This window comes from Fukomys damarensis, unplaced genomic scaffold (genome assembly GCF_012274545.1).
Source record: "Fukomys damarensis isolate Sample0158 unplaced genomic scaffold, DMR_v1.0_HiC HiC_scaffold_14, whole genome shotgun sequence".
In the NCBI taxonomy this organism is placed as follows: Eukaryota; Metazoa; Chordata; class Mammalia; order Rodentia; family Bathyergidae; genus Fukomys; species Fukomys damarensis.
Genome location: NW_022900926.1, coordinates 49,331,982 through 49,338,785, shown reverse-complemented (window position 1 = coordinate 49,338,785; position 6,804 = coordinate 49,331,982).

Below are 6,804 nucleotides of genomic sequence, written 5' to 3'. Positions count from 1 at the left end.
ATGAGAACTGTTTGAACCAATAATGTGCGCATGTTCTTGTTAGGTAATTTGAAGGTGTTCTTTCACCCTGCTGCTGAGTGCTGGAGCTTTATAAAGACAATCACATGTAATACCCATGCCATGATGTACCCAGGAGAGTCACAGTCACGCCCCATAAGCAGTGCAGAATATAAATTTAACTGTAGATACATAAAAACAACAATAGAAAATACAGGGGAGAGTAAAAGAATGAAAAGAAAAACCTCAAGAAATTCACACTTGAAGGTGAGACTCACTGTGTCAGCTTTCACATGCCCTTTGAGTTGGTTCATCTGAGAAATATCCAGACAGAATTTTCTGGTTAATCATCTTTTCCTTTCTCGAAGAAAAGTCATTCCATGCATTCACTTGAAATCATTTCTTTAAATTTGAAAAAAGGAAACAAATTGTTGCTCATAACAGCACTGCTGTGCAACTATTTGCATATGTATATATGTGTTCTCAGGCTTCCTGAGAATAATAGGAGCTTAGTTCTTCACGATTAATATTGAAGTAAATCTGATTTCACATCTCAAAAGCTATGTACATTATCAGTTTACTTATTACTTTAGAAATACCACTAGTAGAGTAATATATCACTCAGAGATCTACATAAACCTGAATTATAGTTTCAAATCATAAAATAAAATAATAAAAGTATGTCAACAATCATTCAAAGTACAGTTAATCACATTTACTAGGGTTTTATTATGTGCCAAACATTCTGCTATTGGCTTTATAGGCATTCTCTTGTTTGATGATAGTAATGGTCTCTTGAGGTAGATGTTATCAGATCTATTTTACAGATGAGAAAAGTAAGCCTTAAAGGCTACAATATTTGCCCCAAGTCACACAGCTAATAAAAGGTCAATGCCAGGGGTTCACACTAGGGATTGTCCAATTTTATAACCTCAGATATTAGACACTATACTGTCCAGCTCATAAATGTTAATAAGATTTTCCAACTAAAGACTTAATAAATATTATGAAGTGATATTGTATCACAATAATGTTATACCTTTATCAGAAGCAATCAACACAGTGGAAAGAAAGAACATCTTGGCAGTTTGATAAATGGAATTTAGGAATGGTTATGCCATTGTGTCAAGATGTGATTGAAGGAAAAATCACTAAAACTCAATTTTTTTAGTTCCTCTTACAGCAAAAGAAGGGACTAAAATAGAAGATTTGGGAAAGTTCACAGGTCGTTACAACTTGACTGTGGTCTTAGAGGAGTTCACCTGATATGTGAAAGAGGATATTCCAGTTGAGGAAAATAATTTGATGTTTTGTTTTGTGTTAAAGTAATTTTTATCTCAATGAATCTTATATGAATCACTAAATCTCATACTTCTGAGAGTGTAGGTTTCTCTCTATACGTTCTTCACAAGAATTTACTTTGTGTGTCACTATAGAAATTAGACCCCCAATAAATCTCTCAGTAATAGTTTTCTTTTGAATCTGGGATGGCTCTGTAACTTTTTTTTTCTCATTGAGTTTATCGGTACATTTTAGGTGTACAGTACAGTTACATTCATCATTGGGATCTTGTACCTTTACATGACAGGTCTTGGTTCTCATTTTTTCCCTTTGTCTCTGCCCTCCCTTCACCCCTCCTTCCCTCCCCCTTTACAAACACTTCATTTCCATCTTTTCATTTTCTCATATTTTTTTCTTTTCCCTTATTAGCTTTCCCCTACCCTTCCCACTTTCCCTACACCTTTAGCCCCTCTCTTCCTATTTCACAATGTCCATTAGATCATCAGGATCTTATGCACTATTATAGTTTATTCACAGCAGTGAAACTATTCGGTATTTACACATGTGTGATTTATTTATTTCACTTCGGAGTATATCCTCATTATGTATCCATTCTCCTATGAATGAATCTAATTTCTCATTCTTTATGGCTGAATAATATTCCATTTTATAGAAAAAACACATCTTCTTTATCCAGTTTCCAACTGATGGGCAAATGGGCTGTTTGAATGGCTGCTATCAAGAAATCAAACAATAACAAATGTTGGCAGGGTTGTGGAGAGAAAGGAACCCTTCTCCATTGTTGGTGGGAGTGCAGACTGGTGCAACCACTGTAGAAATCACTATGGAGATACCTCAAAGAGCTGGGACTAGAGGTTCCATTTGACCCAGCCATCCCTCTGCTGGGTATCTTTCCAAAGAATTAAAAGAATCATATCACAGAGATATATGCTTACCTATGTTTATAGCAGCACAGTTTGTAATAGTTTGTAATTTGTTTTTGACAAATAAAATGCAACAGATTGATGCTTTACAGTTTCCACTCACATTCACTGGAACATTTCACCTTTAGCAGTGCCCTCTTGAAAATCAGCCACCATGTAAGAAATGTGTGACCATTTTGTCACGAGTAGAAAAAACTACACAGTGGTGACCTTGTAGGTGCTCCTGTTAAAACCCCAGCATTGCCTTGGGATTTAGCTCATTGGTGCCGCCATCTGCCTTGCAAGAGCAAGGCCCCCTGAGCTGGATCACCTGTACCAAAAAAACAAAAAACAAAAAAACAAAAAACAAACAAACAAACAAACAAAAAGCAGAGATTTTTAGTCCACAGCCAAATGCAGCTGCCAGTCAAGAAGTGAATAGGTCATTTTAGGAAATGCAGTAGAGGCTTCTGATAGCTCCAGCTGTCACCTGATTGATAGCTACAACATGAAAGTCATTAAAGGAGAACTACCCAGTAGAGCCTTGTTAACTCATAGATTTGTGAGAAAGAATTTAAAAATTGCTGTTTTAAGCTACAAACACTTGTTGTTACACAAAAAGAGATATATCACAATCACCCTAGACTTATAAAGGGACAAAACGAAAGTATTATATTTAAATTATATTCATGCTATTATGCATATAAAATGCCATTTGTCATGGTGAATTTATTTCTAACCTGAATTTTAGGCAGAACCAGACATAATGCATGGTTGTCCTATATATTTTTTTGGCTTTCATTCTTAGATAACTTGAACAATTTCATAGATGAAGTGTTACAAGGCTGTAAGATGATTTAGTTGTTTGAATCTCAGTCTAACTGGTACTTTATGTAATCTCTGATTTTTTTTTTTGCCATACTAGAATGCTCTTCTCTTTTATGACCTCTTTCATTTGTCATCTTATAAAAGCAAAGCCATTATTTCCTCTTCTATACAAGTGCATTCAGGATATCAAAATTTGCTTTTTGTTGTCAATTGCTTTCAAGCTTGGTTAGAGATGTCACATTTGTGTGTGTGTGAATGGATGCCGGTGTGATTATTTTTGTAGCTCATATGTTTTTTTCCACATTGACAGACATCACTGGAATGGAATCATCCTATGGTTTTATTTTAAGGATTAGATAGTTTTAGGAGAAAAGTATGACTTTTCTAACTATATCACTGGCTGTTGCCTGAGACAATCTGATTTTCTTCCACTTTTTTCCTATATCTTGCATACCTGTTATGTATTACAAATAAACTGAAACAAAGAGCTTGAAGCCATTTGCTCTTATGTGTTAATATACATTATTAGTTCAGATATAATTATTATTGATTTTTCTGGACTAAATCTGGCACTTCGAAGAAAATGTGCATATTAACTTAGGAAAAAAATCTAAATAGTGATATACATGTATATTTGCCCAGAAAAAGTTCTGCATGTATTTTTGTAAAACTTTGGGAGCATCTATCTGTTGTAGTTGTAGTTAACCTCTTTTCTGATTACTTAGAGATGAAAAAAAATCTTTTGATCTATAAAAAAACAAATGTAATTTCTTATTCTTGAGTTTTTCAGTTATTGAATATTATTTATTTTGTGCCTTCAAGGAGTATGTGTTGCTAAGGATTTTTTTGGGGGGGTACCGGGGATCGAACTTGGGCCCATGTGCAAGGCAGGTGACAAAACCACTGAACTAATCCCTGGCCCCAATAAGGAATTATTTTTATCTCAGTAATTTTCTTTTAATATTCTTTATTCTAACAGTGTATAATATTCATGGTTGTAATCTAGATTTTGGAATTTAAGAATTTGGCACCTCTTAATCCTTGTTACTAGAAATATTCTGCTATTTTCAAAGTTCCATAAGACCCTCCAAACAACCCACATTTCAATTGTTGGCTTTAGATGTACTAATTTGCATATGAGCCTTTTACGGTTATTTTCAGGTCTTTTTCTAACACTCATGACAGGATGCTAATGTGTGGAACACTCTCCTATGCATAGTTCAGAGACGTGTGTAGTGTATCAACGACAAGCTACGATTTCACATGCTTCCTAGTGCAATATATGTAAACTTACACTGTTACGGGACTGATCTTTAATTTACTCTGATTTATTTTTTGAAAAGTAAATTATTAACAGATTGTACTAATCATTATTTTACTTGCTCACAAAACTCTTACTAGTAATATGTGTGACGAGACCATTATTGAATTGTCGAAGAATCATTACTCTACATTCTTTTTCTTTTTTAAATACATTGCCTAGTTGAATGCCATATATTGTTTATAACACTTTCTTATCCTTGTAGTGTCCATAGCATATATCCCTTCTCAATCATACTGCAGAAAATCGGTGTAATCTCTCTTTTTTTAATGAGTCTGGATGGGCAGAAAATTTACTTTAGTGAACTTTTCAAAGAAATGGCGTTTGATTTTTTTATTTGTCTGTTCTCTTTTACTGATTTTTACTCTTATTTCCTTTTTTCTGCTTATGCTGTTTATTTTTTTTCTGTTTATTAAGGTTGAAACTTAACTTCTTAGGTCTTTCTTAATTTCTAATATGAATGCTGTAATGCTATAAATTTCCCCTTAGCCACTGCTTTATCCTCTTCTCACAAATTTTGATGTTGTATTTTCACTATCATTTAGTTCAAAGTAATTTTTAATTTTCCTTATGAGAAAATTAGATCCACAGACTATTTAGGAAATAGTATTTCTTTATCAATTATTTAGAGATTTTCAGATCTCTGTTGATATGTTCAGTTAATTTTCTTGTGGTTATGGCGATGCATGCACCTAATCCCAGCACTCCAGAGGCTAAGGCAGGAAGATTTCCACAAGTTCAAGGTAAGCCTGGACTACATAGTGAGTTCAAGGCCAGCCTGAGCTACACAGCAAGAACTTGTCTCAAAAAAAATTTTTTTTCTCTGTGGTAGACACACACACACACATACACACACAATTTACATGACTGTAATTCTAAATGTACTGAGTCTAGCTTTATATCATACAGTATAGGCCATCTTAGTGAATGTTCTATGTGTATTTTTTTAAAAAAAGATACACCACTGTTGCTAGGTGGAGTATTTTATAAATAATGATTAGGTTAAACCAGTCAGTGGGCTATTTCAAGTATCTCTATACTTACCAGTCTTCTGTCCTATCAATTACAGATAGAAAAATATTGAAATCTTTGAGTACAATTGTGGATTTATCAATTTCTTCTTTCAAACCTATTTTTTTGCATCCTCCTATTTTGAAACTCTGTTCCTAGATATATAAACATGCTAATTAACTTTATTATAAAATGTACTTCTTTATTACTATAATATTCTTTATTTTAAACTCTACTTTGATATCAATATCACCACTCTACATGAAGATCAGATATATGAGGTATAATTTAAAAGTTAAACAATTTAGAGTTTTGGTTGTCAGGGCTGGGGATTTAGCTCAGTGGTTCTATCTTGCAAGTGCAAGGACCTGAGTTCAATCCCTGGTACCAAGAAAAAACAAAAACAAAAACAAAAAAACACAAAGATTATAGAGTTTTGGGTGTTAGGCATTCTGTCTCAATGACAAGAGTAACCGAGTTGATGTTGTTCATTTGTTTCTTGTTAACGCTAAGCACTATTCCTTTGTGTAGATACATCTCATTTTAAAAATCCACTTGCCAGTAGTATAAGGTTTAGTAGCTTCTAGTCTGTGAACAAAACTGTTAACAAAATTTGACCAAAAGTTTTTGAATGGAAATGTGATTTTATTTCCCTTGGTAACTACCGACTGTTATATTGTTTGGTCATATGGTAATAGTACCTGACAGTGGTGGTCTTGGATTGTCTATCTTTAATCAGGCTTCTAATTAGTGCTAGAATCAGTCTCAACAGTTATGAAATCATGACTGCATACCGAACACTATCAGCTTGAAAGAAAGGACCACACAACAAAACCTTGCTGTGTATAAGTAGACATATACGGCCTTGAAGCTGAACAGGAGTCTCCTGTAGACAGGAAAAAGGTTAGGGAAATTCACAAGTGATCTGGTTTTGATACCACTGTGAGGATTTTTAAAAATAGGTTAATTCAATGAAATTATTCACCAACTCCAAATTCCTGTTTAGAAATGTACACATACAATGTAAATAATCCACAGTCGAGAATCAGCTGACCTAAGATGTTTAAATGCTTTAACTGGCAGAAATTACTTTGTTAAGGATGCAAATGATGGCTGTCATGTACTTAGGGACTCGATAATGGTTTTGTTAATCACTCATCCCTGCTTCGGACCGCAGTATCCATTTAAGAGTAAAGTGGCTAGAATTACTGCCCACGGGCTCCCATTTGTAACCGAGACAAGTCTAGCAGAGGGCACGCAGGTAACGGTAGCGGCTGGCCCGCAGAATCTGACATTTCAAATCGCCAGCCCATCTAGGCCTGGCGGCCTTTGACAGGCGGGCGTGTCCGAGACGAGAGTGGGGGTTGACGGGGCTGGGCCCTCCCAGCAGCGCGCGACGCCGTCCTTGCCTTGGCCTTCACTGAGCCGAGCGGCCCGCGATCG